Source organism: Antechinus flavipes, chromosome 3 (assembly GCF_016432865.1).
Source record: "Antechinus flavipes isolate AdamAnt ecotype Samford, QLD, Australia chromosome 3, AdamAnt_v2, whole genome shotgun sequence".
In the NCBI taxonomy this organism is placed as follows: Eukaryota; Metazoa; Chordata; class Mammalia; order Dasyuromorphia; family Dasyuridae; genus Antechinus; species Antechinus flavipes.
This window is the reverse complement of record NC_067400.1, coordinates 166571213-166588895: the sequence shown is the minus strand read 5'-3', so window position 1 is coordinate 166588895 and position 17683 is coordinate 166571213. Positions and strand designations below refer to the sequence as shown.

The window sequence follows — 17683 nt, the reverse complement described above, 5'->3', positions numbered from 1 at the left end:
TATCAAATAAAATTAAGAATAAGAAATTTACATGATAATTTCATTGTATATTTGAAAAGAATAGTAAATTGTACATAGTAGATTTAGTTTCCTATACAAACATCTTTTTATTGTTTTATGTTATAAAAATGATTGTTTTTTTTAGGTAAATTAAAAAGAAAATATCATGCATTTTAATTGTTCTTTTCTATTATATGAGATATAAATATTCACAAAGAATTTATAAGTTGAAATCATAGCATAATAGGATTTAGAGTTATAAGGGACTCTAAATTAAATTTAATTTAAAACTCTAGATTCTCATTATGTAAATAGAAGGAAAGAGGAAACTGAAGCCCAAAGAAGTTGAATTCTTTAAGATCACATAAATATGAAAAGTAGGATTTAATTCCCGAGTTTTTAACTCCAAAGCCATTGGTTTTCCCATTTTTCCCTTTATGCAACATGATAAAAATTAGGGTCATGGTATTGCCAAACTTCACTGTTTCCTAAAATTTTCATCATATCTTTAATTCATAACATGCCAAATAGAAAGAAAAGTTTTCCCATTTACTTCTGACAAATCAGCTCAGAGTTTGCATCATGAGAAGTTCAAGGCTATGAGAGAATCTGAATTTTACATGAGAGAAACATTGATGTGACATTATCAATTTTTGTGATGGAAATGTAAGTCTCTTGAAGGTAGGGAATACTTCTTTTTACATTTGTATTTTCACTGCCTGATACAGTTTTGACATTTTTCATTTATTTTTATTAATTGATTAATACAATGAGGAATTGAAAGAATGATCAAGAGAGGAGAACTTTGAAAAGAAAATGATCAGCTGTCTGAAACATTTTATGGTAGGAGCCAATACTAAAAGATGGGTTTATTCATGAAGATCTCTAGACTCTGTCTTCTAAAAGGTAAGGATATACTGTATTTTATTCATGGGTGACAACAGAACAGAAAACATGTTATAGGTAGATTAAATGTGTGAGTAATCTGATTCCATGGCAAGTATTTATATTCTGAACTTTTCCAAAAGCTCATAAAAAGAATCCTGTATAACCTTAACCTTTATAGTCTCTTTGTAGTTCTAAGCTTCCTATAATAACAACAGGAGTTCAATAGTTTTCAATATGGTTTATGGTGTAACCAATATGCACAACATGTAACATTTGGGTTTTCTGTCTTCTTGAAAATACAGGTGCATCTGGTATTAATTCTATTTCTTGGGAACATAACATTTAGATTTCCAAGAGTAGACTCCACTATCCTTCATTCATTTATACCAAAAAGATGACTACCGAGCATGAGGAAAGGAAATTTAAAGAAAAGTGATACTTGCATACTGTGAAATGATTTTCTTGCTGGGGAAAGCCTTTGCTTTGGATGCCAGTCCAGGATGAGTTCAGCTCTTTCACCTTTGTGCTTACATTACCAAAAAAAAAAAAAAAAAAAAAGTCTACATGTAAAAGATATCAGACAAGTGCTGGAAGAAAGGATTGCAAGCTTCATCATCATTATATTTTGATACTACAGTATTATTGCTATGCAGAAAGGACTTCTGGAGAAGTCTAGAGATAGGTACAATGGAATTTGGTAAAGAAAGTAACAATGGTACATGGGAGAAACTGGATATGATAGTGTAGTGAGATCAAACACAAATAGAAGTGGGGGCGACTACATAAGTACTTAAGGATCTATGTGTGGCACATATTGATTTATATTTATTGTGTTTCCCTGTTACATTTAATCCAGGTCATGGGAGAATATTGTGGACTACATGGTTAACACATCTGATATAGTAGTCAATGCCCCAGATTTGGAGATAGAAGACCTGGCTTAGACTAGATCTCCTATTTACTATCACTATGACCTTAGGTAAGTCAATTAACATATCCAGGAGCAAGTTTCATCATTTTAAAATTGGCAATAATTATATTACCACATTTAATTTACAAGATATTGAGAGAAAAGTAATTCATCAAGCTTGAAGGGTTATATGAAAATAAAATGTTGCTCTCATATTTATTTTTCCTTTTTTTGAGTTTGACTTGTTTGGGACTAAAGGTAAACAAAATGTTAATTTATTAAGACTCAGTTTTCTCTTGAATTATAGATTCAGAGCTAGTTCCACAACATATTTTCCTTAATGTAATAAGTATTTATTGTTAGGCTAGAGTCTGTAGTCTAGAGATCTTTTGCTTTCTTTCAATTCTTAGTCAAATTGTAGAAAACATTAAGGAAATGGTTTGTGAGCACTTAGAAAAGAAAGGGATAATCATGTAGTATCATTAAAAATAACTAAGTCAAATTAACTTCTTTTCCATAATTAACAGAGTAACTTGACTGATAGATCACATGATTTAGAATCTGTAGATATATTCACCTCTAGATTATATTTCAGTAAAATAGATTTGAGGCCATTTGAAAGAGTCAACACATTAACAGTGGTTCCCTATCATCTCTAGGATCAAATATAAAATCTACAGGCATTTAAAGCTCTTCATAATTTCCATCCTACTTCCCATTCCCAGAAGTATATCTTAAACCTTATACCTCACCGTGTTTTCTGAAATCCGGTGATATGGATTTCCTGTTCTTTTCTCACCTTTGACAATTTTCCATAGTTATTTCTCATGGCTGAAATGTTCTCCTGTCTCATCTCTACCTCCTGGAAGTCCCAGCTAAAATCCTTCTGTCTAAAGAAAACCTTTACTGATCCCTCTTAATAACGCCTTTCTGCTGTTGATTTTTTTCAAATGTATCCAACCTATAGCTTGTCAGAATATAGATGATTGCATGTGGTTTACCCCATTAGAATATAAGTTACTTGAAGTCAGGGACTATCCTTTGCCTTTCTTTGTATCCCTAGCACTTCAGTGTTTGGAAAAGAGAAAATGCTTAATAAATATTTGTCAATTAACTGGCTGACTTAGAGGAAATTCTCGAGTGGAATGGCATCAGAAATCCTTCTTTAGACTTATGTTGTTCAATGCTGTCAGTAACAATTTATTATAGGGTTGAATTAGCAAATTTGAGCATTATGGTATTATATAGAGATTATTAAATATGGAATAATAAGTACCTGAGTATAAATCCTGCCTCTGGAACTTAGTGATATAGTATGTTCATAAGAAAATTACTTCCCCTTCTCTGAGCCTCAGTTACTCCAATTGTAAAATATACATAAAAAACAAAACTCATTTTTTAATAATAGCTTTTTATTTTTCAAAATACATGGAAAGATAGTTTTCAACTTTCACCCTTGCAAAACTTTGTGTTTCATTTTTTTCTCCCTCCCTCCCTACCTCTCACCTCCTCTAGACAGTAAATAATCTAATATTGGTTAAACATGTGCAGCTCTTCTAAACGTATTTCCTTACTTATCATGCTGCATAAGAAAAATCAAATCAAAAGGGAAAAAGAGAAAGAAAAAAGTAAGCAAGCAAACAATGACAACAAAGATGAAAATACTAAATTTTGATCCACATTCAGTCCCCAGAGTCTTCTCTCTGTATGCAGATGGCTATTGTCCATCATAAGTCTATTAAAACTGATTTGGATCACCTCATAAACAAAACTCATTTCAAAGGTTTGTGGTGTTACTTAAATGAGACAATATTTATATAAATTATTTTAAAAACTCTAAAGCAGGATATAAATGTTGATGATTATTATTGTCAAACTGGCATGTGACACAAAGCTGAGACATTGGATGACATATTCTAGATGCAAAATGATCTTGACAGCTTAAAGAATAGCCTGTATTAAAAAGATGAAAATTTAATAAAGATAAATGTAAATTTTACATTTCATAAATACAAGATGGGGAGAAGAGAATGAGTCAACAGTATGACATGGCAGCCAAAATACCTAATATGATGGTAGAATATATAAAGAAAGAAATAACTTCCAAAATGAGAAGATAATAGAACCAACATATTCTGATTTGGCCATATTTGTAGTATCATGCTTAACTCCGAACATTACATTTTACAAAAAACAAACAAACAAACAAACAAAAAAACATAGACAACTGGAATTGTATTTAGAAGATGATGAGCAGACTGGAGATGAGAGAATAAGAAATGTGCTTTGAAATATCTGAAGGGATTTGGAGATATTTAATTTGTTCTTCTAGCCACAGAGGACCACAACATTGGGAAATCCAAATGATGGCTCAAGGTCAACATGTCTAAAACAAAGCTTGTTATCTTCCCTCTAAACCTGCCCATTAACAGATTTTTTTAAATATCTTTGAGCAGTGGTGTCAAAATCAAATAGAAATAGGGGCCTAAGGATCCCTGTGGCTGTATATTGATTTGGAAAACCACATATTCTATTTTATTTTTTTATTTATTTTGTTAAATATTTTCCAATTATTTAGTTGTGTCCATGTATTCCAGGCTCTTCTATTCTTTATTGTCTCCAAAGTTTGCTTAAGCTCATCTTTATTGTTTCCATAACACTATCTATTTCATGTTCTGCTCTTTTGCTTATGCCTTTTATCTTTGCTAATATTAAGGTCTCTTCCAAAGATTTCTGTCTTCTTATTAGGTGGCCAAAATTATTTAAATTTTACCTTCAGTATTTGTTCTTACAATAAATAGACTGAATTAATTTATTTAAGCATTGCATGATTAGATCTCCTTGCTGTTGCTGTTCAAGTCTCAAAAATCTCTTCTAGCACCATAATTAGAAAGCATAGATTTTTCAGCCCTCAGTTTTCCTTATGGTCCAACTCTCCCAGCCATACATTTCTACTGGAAAAAACAAAAAAAAAAGTCTTGACCATATGGACTTTTGTTGGCAAGGTGAAAGTGATCTCTGTTTTTGAGTATGGTTTCCAGATTTGCTATAGCTTTTCCTCTGAGGAGCAAGTGCATTTTAATTTCAAGAATATAATTATTATCTGCAGTGTTTTTTGACTCTAAGAATATAAGTTCTCACACTTCTATCATTTCTTCTCCATGTATTTGCCAGAAAGTTATGGGACCATTTGCCCTGATCTTAGGGTTTAAATATATATATATATATATATATATATAAAGTTTCAAGCTAATTTTTACACTCTCCTCTTTCACCCTCATCAAGTGGCTTCCTAATTATTATTTATTTTCTGTCATTAGAGTGTCTGCATATATGAGATTGCTGATATTTCTCCCAGTGATGTTAATTTTATTTTCTGATTTGTCCAATGTAGTATTTCTCATGATTTCTCATATAAGTTACATGAATAAGATGACAATATACAACCTTGTCATCTTTCTTTTCCTATCTTAAACCAATAAATTGTTTCATGTTGGTTCTAACTATTGCTTCTCAATCTGCATAACAGTTCCTCAGGAGACAAGTAAGATGATCTTTAAGGACTTGCTACATTTTGTTGCGATCCATGCAGCCAAAGACTTTTGTATAGTCAGTGAAATAGAAATAGATTTTTTTTGGAATTCTCTGGCTTTCTCTGTAATCAGTGAAAGTTGGCAATTTTGTCTTAGACCCTCTTGTGTCTGAAAACCAGCCTGCTGTAATATTCAGTTCACATATTGCTAAAGTCTAGCTTGCAGACTCTCAAGTATAACCTTTCTGACATGTGAGGTTACTATAAGTATTCAGTAATTTGGACATTCTTAGGCTTTGCCCTTCCTTAGGATTGGGACATAAAAATTAAGACAAACTCATTTTTTCCCCAACCTAATGGCCATTGTTGAGTTTTCCAAATTTGTTAGCATATTGACTGCAGCACTTTAACAGGATTATCTTTTAGGATTTTTAATAGCTCAACTGGAATTATGTTACTTGCACTAGCCTTATTGTTAGCAATGATTCCTGATTTTCTTTAGATTTCATTCTCTAGGATGGATGGTTCTAGGTAAAAAAAACAAAACAAAACAAAACAAAAAAACACCATTGTGGTTACAGTGATATTAAAATCTTTTATACTAATGTACATTTTTGTCATCTTTTCTCAGTCTTTTCTATTTCTGTGTCTCTACCACTTTTGTCCTTTATCATGGCCATTTTTTTGCATGAAATGTTTTCTTAATATCTCTAATTTTCTTGAAGAAATCTCTTATCATTTTGATTTGGTTGTTTTCTCCAATTTATCTTATTGGAGAAATCTCCAATTTCTCTTATTTAAGAAAATTTCCTTATCTCTGCTGTTCTCTGAAATTCTGCCTTCAGTTGAGTAGATCTTTCCCTTTCTCCTTTTCTTTTTGCTTTTCTTCTTTCTTCAGCTATTTGTAAAACTTCATCAGACATCCATTTTGCTTTCTTGTTCTTTTTTTTTTTTTTTTGAGTTTTTTGTAGCTATACAATTTTACAAATTCTTTCCACAGTTCTTCAGGCACTCTATAGTGATTAAATACTTATAGTATGTAATCCCTTAAATCTATTCATCACTTACATTTCATATTCATAAAGGATATTATTTAAGTTATACTTATATGTTCTGATGGTTTTCCCTGTTTTCTTTAATTTAGCTCTGAATTTTGCAAAAAGAAGTTCATCATTTGAGCCACAGTTAGCTCCAGATCTTGTTTTAACTGACTGTATAGAAGTTCTCTACATATGGTCGCAATGCATATAGTCAATCTGATTTAATACTGATGCTCTCGTGACAATAATACATAGTTACCTTTTGGTGTCGGTTTGTTAGGGCCAATGAATTATCTTAAAAAAAACAACTCTTTTTGTCTCTGCCCTGCTTTATTTTGTATTTTAAGGTCAAAATTGCCTATTATTCCAGTCTTTTGATTTCCTGCTTTAGCATTTCAATTTCCCATGATGAATATATCTTTTTCTATATGTATTATTCCTAGCAGATGTTGAGGTCTTTATAGAATTAATCAATTTGGCCTCTTCAATATTAGTGATTGGAGCATTGATTTGTATTATTATGATGTTGAAAGGCTTGCCTTTCAAAAAGATTTCATTCCATCTGGAGATTATACTTTTGTACTGCTTTTCTCACCTTTTTTATTGACTATCAGGACTACTCCATTTCTTCTAAGGGCTTCTTTTCCACAGTAACATATATTACATATATATATGTATATGTATATATTATATGCATATATTACACACAAATGATATAATATTGTAATATGTATTACATCTATATAGAGTATTACATATACACTATAATAGACATTGTGTACATAGTATACATATACATTGTATATATTGTATATATATAATGTGTATATTATATGCATATAACATGGATTACATATTGTATAATGCAAATTATATGTATGTATATATATATGTACACATATACACACATGCATATATAAAATCATTTGAATTAAATTCACCCCTTCCTGATCTTTTAAATTGATTGACTCTAAAGATGTTGATGTTTAATCTTTCCATTTCCTGTTTGACTATATCCAGCTTATCTTAGTTTTTTTGATCTTGCATTCTAGATTCCTGTGCATTATTGATCTTAACAGCATCAGGCTTTCCTTTTATCAGTAGACAACTTAGCTTCTTTTTGATTTTGACCCAGCTGCTTCATTTTTTCTGGAGCTACTTCTAATTTCCCAGTAGCATGTTGGACTCCAGAGCTGAGGTGTGTCATTTTCCTGTGTCAAGTCTTTTATTATTTTAATACTGCCCATAAGGGTTTTCTTGGCAAAGATAATGAAGAGGTCTGTCACTTCCTTCTCACTCAATGGATCACCTTTTGTCAGAACTCTCCACTATGACTAATCATTTGCATAACCATGTACAGCATAGTTCATAATTTCATTGACTTACACAAGGCCCTCTGTCACAAGAAGGTATTGATACAGAAGGGAATTTTTTATTGTCTTTTATAAGGATAAGAAGACAACTTTGACAGAACCAGAAAGTTTATGTTGGAAATTCATGAGAGAAAAGTTTAAATGAATGAAGTAGGAATGACGGATATTGTTTGATTTATAGCTGTTGAGTCTTTTCAGGGGTCAGTAGGAAAAATTAGTCATCATGGGACCTTGAGCAAAGAAACAAAGATATGGAAGGCAGCCAATGTGGTGTAACGAAACCTGAATTCAGATACTGTCTCTATGTTTATAGTATATGACTTGGTGAGAACACATAACCTTTCTTGATCTCAGTTTCATGATCTGTATGATGAGAGATAGGAACTAGTCATACTACAAAGTGCCTACTATCTCTAGTTCTATGATATTAAGTAGGCCAATATAGATTATATTTTTTACCTCTTTCCTCCTTTCTTTCTTAAACACTTTTAGACAGGTGAGACTGGCTAAAATGATTATCAAAGACAACAGTAAAGGAGAAAAGATATTATCTATTGAAATTATGTCAAAGTGGAGATACTTTTTTTTGAATTTATCTCAGATATGGGGTATGGCAAGTTTTGAACAAAGGCAAGGTTCTCTGAAATTATTTTACTAAGCAGCAACTTTACCCTATTACTTAATAAATTGTTTTCATGTTGAATTTGCTGAATTGGCACTGTAATGACTAATTAACAAACTGCTATTCTAAATTCCTTCTATGGATTCTTTATTGAAAGACTGGCTAGAGATGTTAACCTTTAAGAAAGTTCTATCTATTAGCTAGCTTTTAAAAAAGAAAATAAATTTTAAACATTAGATTACTGCAAATAACAAAAGCATTACAGATAAAGTTATCATGGCTTCAATGGCAAGGAATATAAAATAGTTCTCAGAGTAATAAAAAATAATGAAAAAGTGATTTTTTCCCCAGAAAAATGGAGGTTTTATGGAAGTAGTAGTATTTTGACAAACAGATTTTTGACATTTGATCCAGCATGAATACCAATCACAGAAAGTATTTTTTGGCATGAAATACAAATTGCTGAGATTTTATGGAACTGCAAATATGACCTTGAGCACCTTATAGACATTACATTTCTTTAGTGCATTAAAGTGCAAGCTTTTACTGGTTTCAGAGATCAGGAGGTGACACGGCTTCTAAAGCTTCTTAACTTTCCCCCCAGGCCTTGAACTATTCTCTGAAGTTATTAGTTCAGTGCATCCTTTTCCTGTAACAGTGTAGGTCACCAGTTGATATTAGTTAAATAGGATTTACCTATCTTAGCCAAGGATAAAAGATATGTATCATCTTTTCCTTCTTCCTCCCTCCCATTTTCCTTCCCTCCTTCCCCCTGTCCCTCCTTCCCTCTGTCCCTCCTTCCCTCTGTCTTTCCTTCCCTCTGTCTTTCCTTCCTTCCTTCCTTCCTTCCTTCCTTCCTTCCTTCCTTCCTTCCTTCCTTCCTTCCTTCCTTCTTTCTTTCTTTCTTCCTTCCTTCTTTCTTTCTTCCTTCCTTCCTTCTTTCTTTCTTCCTTCCTTCCTTCCTTCTTTCCTTCTTTCCTTCCTTCCTTCCTTCTTTCCTTTCATTAAGGAATCTGATAAAGGATACTGAGTAGAAGAGACAAAGATTGAATGCAGGCTGTTTGGTTTCAAATCCAGCACTCTTTTCTCACTGCACTATTTAGACTACCTCCAACAGAAGCTTGACTTAGATCCCTGAGAGCTGGGTTAGCACTCTTAATTTCCATAAGGTCAAAGACTCCCCAGCAATATCTTCTTTTATATATTTTCTTCCTCCCAAAGAAAAAAAGGTAGATGGTACAATGGATAGGATATGTGGCCTTTAGTCAAGAAAGACTCCTCTTCCTGAGTTTACATTTGATCCCACACACTTACTAGCTGTGTGACTCTGGGTAAGAGCCCATTTGCCACAATTCTTCATCTGTAAAAATGAGCTGGAGAAGAAAATGGTAAACTACTCTAGTATCTTTGCAAAGAAAACCCTAAATGGGTCATGAATAAATGGACATAACTTGGCAACAGCAACAATAACTAAAAAACCTTCTGAAAGAGGCATGCTATATACATAATTACTTGGAATAACTAGGACTTATTTTTAATTTATGTCTAGTTAGAATCTTGTTTGTTCCCCAAGGGGAATGTCATTTCCATGAGGACAGGGATTAATTTTGATTTCTTTTTCTTTGTATCACAAGTGCCTAGCATGTAGCAGGTGGTAAATATTTTTCAACTGATTGACTGAATGACTGAAACTTTGCTATATTCTGAGGACAATTTTCCTAGGTCTACTTAAAGGAAAAGAATTTTCACTAAGATACAGATGTACTTCCTTTTTCACTATCAATGTCACTAATTATTTCAAATATTACTAGATAATACTTGTTTCCCCATTCATAGTTTACTTTAGTGTTGGGTGCAAAGTTTGGAAGGAACTTAAACACCAGGATCAAGATCATGATTAACATTTTAAAAAATGAGATCATGATTAAAGTCTAAAATCATTCCAGGATAGATGGATCCATACAATGGAATTTGCCTATAATCTAATTTGCCTGTAATCTAATCCTCTAGGGGTGCCTCTGCCCACTCAATCAACTACTTCTTATATATTATCAATTCTTCCTCCTCATTTTTCTTACATTTGTCTAGCCCATTAATTGTTCCTCCCCAGGATCATAGTTTCTTATCACTTCATTGCATATTGTAGTATTCTTTTAATTGGTCTTCCTTTCTCTAGTTTTTCTCTCTTCAAACCCAGCCCACATTCTGAGATTATTCAACACCTTAAATGCTTCTTTGTCTATACTACTCTTCTCTTCATAGAATCATACAATCATATATCTATTGAATACAGACTATTGAATCCAACTCCTCATTTTAGATGAAGAAACTGAGGCCCAGAGAGAATAACTGACTTGTCACTCTTCAAACATTTAGGATCTGAAGTGGGATTTGAACCCAGTGCTTCTGATTCCTAGCCCAGGAACTATACAATATTGCTTCAAGGACTATTGCCTAAAGGAAGATAAAGCTAGAATTTATAGTTTGATATCAAACAATCTCTTTTATCTTATCTACCTGTATTCCATTAATTTATCTGCCTTGTCTACCAGTTATCTTATGTGAAGATCATGCGATTTTATCTTTACTCATATTATTTCTAGACTCTGAAATGTGTCTGCTTATCTAAAGACAACACTTTCTTCTGAGCTCAAAGCTCAACTCTTCTGTGAAGTTTTCCCAGATAACTCCATTTCAAAGTGATGTCTTCCTCCTCTGAATTCCTCTATTATTTGTCCATAGTATTTAACTGGCATGTCATATGTGCCCCTTTGTACTTTTGATTGCCTTTATATACATCTCTTCTGTTTCTCCAATTTAGAACACATTTTGGTCCTCTTTGTGTCACTAGGACCCAGCACAGAATCTGGCATATAGTCTTTGATAGATGTTTACTGATTTATTGACTCGTTCTTCTAACTTAAGCCAGCAACTGGAAAAGTGAGATGGAATGTTTTTTTCCCCCCTTGGAATATTTTGACACTTAGAAAATGTTGACCCCAGACACATAACCAAATACTGTGCTCTGACACTTAAAGTAATTACTGCTTAAACTTCACGTCAAAGAGAATTTTCTTCAACCTGGTTACAAGTTTGTCCTTAGAAGAGATAGCATCTTTTGGCCCTGTCTTCTCTTTTTGCTTTTCTTCATTGATTTGGTTCCATGTGACCATCCTGGCATCCAAACCCACATAAAGATGTTTTGCAAGTGAAATTTTGTGCCACACTGTATCAAATGGATTACAGTCATCATGCTAGACATATTCCATCAACTACACTTCTTTCATCTGTAAATCTTGTAATTCTATCAAAAAAGCAATCAAGTTGTCTCTGGAATGATTTGTTCCTCATGAACACCTGGTGATTATAGCTCATGCTTCCATTATCTTGTGGATGTTTTCAGATTTCCATCTTCCCCCACTCCATTATTTACCAGGGATTGAAGATATGTACCGATATTTCACATTTTCCATATTTTGCTGATTATATTAGAATGACATTAAGTCAGAACACTGCATTGTATTTCACAAATGAAGAAGTTAAAAAGAAGAAATGTCATGAACTCAACTACCTTTGCTATAATTTTGGGTTTAAAATTCCCAGGCTTTTTTAGAATTTTAGGTTTAGTTTTGGCAGATGAAATCTTGTCTACCTCTTTTTCTACGTGGTCTCCCATTTCCTTTTCACTGAGAAGAGATCTATTAAACCATAATTATTAACCTTTCTGGACACAAAATAAAAACCATTAAGAATGGCTTTTATTCACTTTAATTTGTAGCCAGATTTTTGTATGCTTGTTTTTCCCCCCTAATTTTACTACATTTTCTATCCTTAAAAATATAATTTGACATACCTAGAAGGTTTTAAATCCTTACTCTGATATGTACTAGTGATATGACCATGGAATGTCATATAATCTCAGTGTCACAAGCTACTCTTTAAGACTATATGCTACAATTGAGATGCCAATATGTATTTAAAGGAAGGAATTGAAATAAATATTTATTACATTCCTACTTTTGTGCCAGAAATATGATCTTATTTGCTCCTCTTGATAATTATGTGACTATGTCAGTCAGATGCCATTATTATCTTCATTTTATAGCTGAAAAAAAAAAACTGAGGCAGACAGAAATTAAGAGACTGGGTGTTTGCCATTGTCATTTAAAAAGTCTAGCCAATTGTTTAAATGGCAGAGGAATTCCCTATAGATGGTAAGGTCCTCCAGATTTTCTCATTCATAGATGACATTGGATTGATTATATCAACATGTGGAAGAATAGGTAGTCTCCCAAATAAGATTTCTAGTCATTCAAAACATTTTACTAACCTACCCCACACAGGAAAGACCAAGAGAATGAAAGTCAGTTGTCTAGAATATGATATACAGTTAGAGAGATAGGCCTCCCCAACCCCTAAGGTTGGAATATCAGAACATATATCTTGGAAAGACATTGCTTACAAGTGATGAACAGAATTGAGAATTGAATAGGAGGGGAAAGACAAGAATAAGCAAATTGCATGCAACTTGGAAAATTGTGTAATTTGTTCAGTGATTCCAATCTATTCCTTGACAGACAAATGTTTCTTTTTAACAGAATATTCTTTTGGTGTTGTTTATGACTATGAAACATGTACTAACACAATTTTTGAAAAATCAAAATTGCATGTCACTGCAAGAGCAATAGAGAATGAGTGTGAATGGGCTATAGCATTTTACCAAAAGAAAATTGCACGCAGAAGCATCTCAAAATTATCAAAGAATAACAGGACCAGAAGAAGAGATGGAATAAGCCTGAGGAATAACAACTTGCCAGTCTCTTGCTACCAGAAGAACATAGTATTATAGATTTAGAAGTCAAAGGAATCTCAGAAACCATTAATGGCAACCATGCCCTCATTTTACAGATGAGGAAACTGAGGGTGAGTTAAGTGACTTAATTTAACCAGCTAGTGTCTGAAATGGGAATTGTTTCCTGGCTCCAAGTTTAGTGCCTTTTCTAGTGCATTAATTGGCATTAATTAGTGCTGTGGACATAGACATGAGTCAAATTGAATAGAAAGATGTAGATAGATTGTAATCTGTATAATTCTAGAGAATAGTCCAGTTCTGTGGAAGTATCCAAATATTTACATAGTTACAGGGAGAAATAGAGAAAGATTTGGAAGGTTCAGATTGGGGATATCAGTAAGCATACTAGCTGCCAATGCTGAATTTATAAGTTGAATGTAAATTTCATTTTTTTAAATTTTAGAAACCAACTTTAAGATTTCTTAAAACTTTTTTTCTTTTTCAGTGTAACAGTTTAAAATGGCATTGATGTGGCTGTGGTTCCAAGTGATGTGAGAAGTCTTTTCTTTGTATTTGCTTCCAGAAGTGATTTTTCTCACCTCTTACCTTTCAGAGAACCTGGCTTTCCAGTATTATCATAATTTGTCTATGAGTCTTATTTTTTTCTACTTGACAACAAATTCCTTGAGGGCTGGGATTATTTATTATCCATTGGTAGCACAATAAATAGAATGTTGATCTCATAGTCAGAAATACGCTGAATTCAAACCAGGCCTCAGACACCTATTGTCTGTATAACCTGTCTGGATAAGTCCCTTAACCTCTCTTAGATTCCTCATTTGTAAAATGGAAATAATAGTATCCCCTACATCACTGAGGAATTAAGAGAACCTTTTTTTGTGTGTGTGTGTGCAAACCTTAAAGTCCTATACAAATGTTAATTGCTGAGGCAGCTGGTCATAAAAAATTGATTTCAAATCCAGCCTCCGTTACTTACTAGTTGTGTGATCCTGAGTCCCTTTACCTCTCTGTCTGCTTCAGTTTCCTGGAGTATAAAATGGGAACCACAACAGTACCTACCTCATAGGGTTGTTGTGAGGATCAAATGAGATATTTGTAGAAAGTACTAAGTACTGGAACATAATAGATATTTAATACATGTTTATTCCCTTCCCTTCTTAATCTCTCAGCACACAAGAAGAGGAGTTATATTCAAGCAAGGGCAGCTAGGTGGTACCTTGGATAGAATGATGGACCAGGAGTTGTGAAGACTTGAGTTCAATCTAGCCTCAGACACTTATTAGCTGATCCTGTGTGAATTACTTAACCATAGTTGCCTCAGTAAAATGAGCTAGAGAAGGAAATAGCAAACCATTGCAGTATCTTTACCAAGAAAACTGCGAATGGAGTTATGAAGAATTGGACATGACTAAACATATTTAAGCAGTTTTGAAGGAGGAAGAACATTTTAGTCAAGCAGTAAGGAGCAGTCTATCTATAAGGAGAGATGGATTTTGGAATCATGGGCTTTGGTTGTTAGACTTCTTTCTTGTAATAGGAATGAAGTAAGTACCTTGCAAACAGAAAACACAAAGCCTCTTATGGCTATAACATGCATTCTCAAATGGAAATGATGGGGAGGAACCTTGATACTATCTCTCTTTAACTTGGGGGGGGGACATAAAGTAGAAAATCTTTGAAGGAGAGATTTTCCTTGAACCCTTCCCTCTGCAAAAGATCTGCCCCAGATTACTAAGACAAGTAGTTTCATTCTGTTATCTTGAAGGAGACCAGCACACCCCCATTGCTAACATCACTACTGATTAGACCCTCTATTGAGTTGAAGATTAGTCTAGGTCTACTCATTCAATTGCAGATTCTCTATTTAATTCTCGAAGATTTTGGTCTGATTTCAACTCAAACTGCACCCAGCTCCTAGCTAAAGTTTCAAACCATAAAAAAGAGGAAACTTGGGGCTTATTCCTTGCAGAGGGTCAAGGAACCTCTCTCTCTCTCCTTGCATAGCTGCCTTTGAGGACCCTCTGCCTGCTGAGAAGACATTCTCTTTTCAGCGTTAACCCCTCTTTATCTCTCTCATCTATTTCCCTAACAGGACCACACCCCTCTCTACCTCTCTGCCAGCATTCCTCTGCTAGACCTTTACTTCTCTTTCGGAACTTTGCTACTCAGGAAGTCCTAGCAAAGGCTGGCTCCTCAGTTCCAACAACAAACTTCTTTTTACCAGTCTAATTTTTTGGGTTCATAAATTCCTTTACAAAGTACCTGTGCTGACCCGAAGGGGTTCCCACAACTCTCTGCCCTGCGCCAGACCTCATCAGAAAGTGAGGCAAAAGAATATTGCAGCCTCATTTTGCAAGTTGCATTTTTGCATGTATTAGACCGTATTTGGTTAAAAGTCAAATATTTAGTAAGATTTTGGGGGCCACTTGATATTAGAAGACCACATCCATGCAATTCCCATTTACTTTTATTCCACTTCATTTCCTTTTCCAATTTGTGATACATCCCATTCAGCTGGAGCACACATTAACCCAGGTACACATTAGAAATGACTTGAATTTGAGACTAAGAAAATCTACTAAAACAAAGGAAACTGAAATTAAACAGTGAAGCATAACAAAGAACTATTTAATTAGGTAATCATTTTTTTTAAGGTGGGGGGATGTGCAAAGAGAAGGCAAGAGAGGAAATGTTTTAGGCCTCAGCCATATTTTTCCTTTTAGCTTTTCTTTGGCATTATGTATGAGAGGGATTGTAACTAAAAGAGAGATTGTATAGCAATATGCAATAGAAATGCTCTGAGCCACATGGGTTATATTTACCATAGTGTAAAATATTTCCAGCTATATGCATTCCATTGCTTGAGTCCTTCACATAACTCAAGCCATATGTACTGTACTGCATACACTTAATCTAGAAAACAAGTAAGACTGGCTTCTATTTACTACAATTCCAGTCAGCTACAAGTTACAAGTCGTGAAACTGGTTGTACCTGATTCTTTTCTGTCTAGGAGGCCACTAGCAATAAGTAGTTTCCATTATGGGGAGAAAGACATTTTTACTTTGACCTTGTCCCTGAAAGTGACCTCTTCTTATCATCTTTTAAAGCATTTTCAAAAAATCTTATTAATGTAACTGAGTTTCTATCATAATTTGGTTATTTGTCTAAAGTCTTCAATTAGAATGTGATAGAATTTTACTAAAAGAATAGTAGAATTCCTAGAGGGAAGAAACTTGAATCTTTTTCATCTTTTTTTCTTTTTAATCCTTCTAGCATTTAACTTAGTGCTTTTTATATTGAGGGATCATAAAAGGTGCCAAATTAATGCTTGTAGAGTACTCAGATGAATGAATGAGTTCTTCCCTGGAGGTCTGGGCAATTTCTATTTGTTTTTATAATCAGTGGAGGTGGAAGACTTCTCTACCCTTGCAAAATAATTCTCTTGTTAGCATAGCAAATGACTATTTGGCAAAAACATCTTACAATTCTTAATAGCATATGTATTCAGTGAGCCAATTTGTTTTATTCTGTTCTAATGCTGAGCTAAGCTATCACAAATTTTGTAGGATTATAAAATATCTATAGAAATAAGTCAAGTTAAATTTGCCTTTTTATGTGCACCAAATTTTAAAACCTACATAAGGCTTCATTAGTGAATATGTTAGAAGTTCTGCCTTTTTTTTCAGGCTCAGCACTGATCACACATTCTCCTGAAAGCAAAACCTACAAATAAAAGAATGCCTGCAAAGAAGAACCAATTCTGGTTTGACCTGAACAACCTCACCAACAGCATGGCTATAAGGTCATTTATTATCAAACCTCTGACACTCAAAATCAATACGAGAAGAGGAGAGTTTTCTTTTTCATAGGTGATATTAAGTTTAAAGGTCAAGGTTAAGTTTGCCAAGGAGAATCTAAAAACAGAAAAAAATCTCAACTCAGTCTGTTTACCTACTCCATTTTCTATAGGGCTAGATAAAAACACAAGGGCTAGATTCAGGGTATTTGGAGTGAATGATTGAGTGAATGAAGGTATAAAATTTATTAAGTGCTTAATCCAAGAATTTAGATGATAAATGCAAAAAGTATTTTTTGTACTTTCTCCTCTCTAGGAATTTACATTCTAACCAACACAATGTACTAGAAGAGGGGTAGCCCAGTGAGATGATTTGGTCTGTGAGTCTCTGTATGGTAAGGAGTTGATATTTAATAAAATCTTCCAATTTTAGAGAGCAATATGGTAGAAATTAGATATATAAGATGAGAACATTATTTCATTTTCCTATCTCCAAATTAATTGACTTAATAGGTATGTAATAAAAGAGTGGTCTTAGAGCCTCTCTTAGAGAACTGGTAAGTCACAGGTTAATGATAATAGAATACCAAGTATGACAATCAGTATTGTTGGAGCCTGAATGCAAGCCCAAGTGAATAGGAAAATCAAATCAAAGATGTAGTGGGAAAGACAGGGCAAGAGAGAAATGGTGGAGATTTCAGCTTCAAA

At 33.6% G+C, this 17683-nt stretch overlaps 1 long non-coding RNA gene across 1 annotated transcript; it reads left to right on the top strand.

Moving 5' to 3' along the window:
• The first annotated feature begins 659 nt into the window (after nucleotides 1-659).
• Nucleotides 660-16965, top strand: LOC127553461 (uncharacterized). Its single transcript, XR_007951745.1, has 3 exons — nucleotides 660-906; nucleotides 1745-1867; nucleotides 16866-16965. It is a non-coding gene; the product is annotated as an uncharacterized LOC127553461 (long non-coding RNA).
• Nucleotides 16966-17683: the final 718 nt, after the last annotated feature.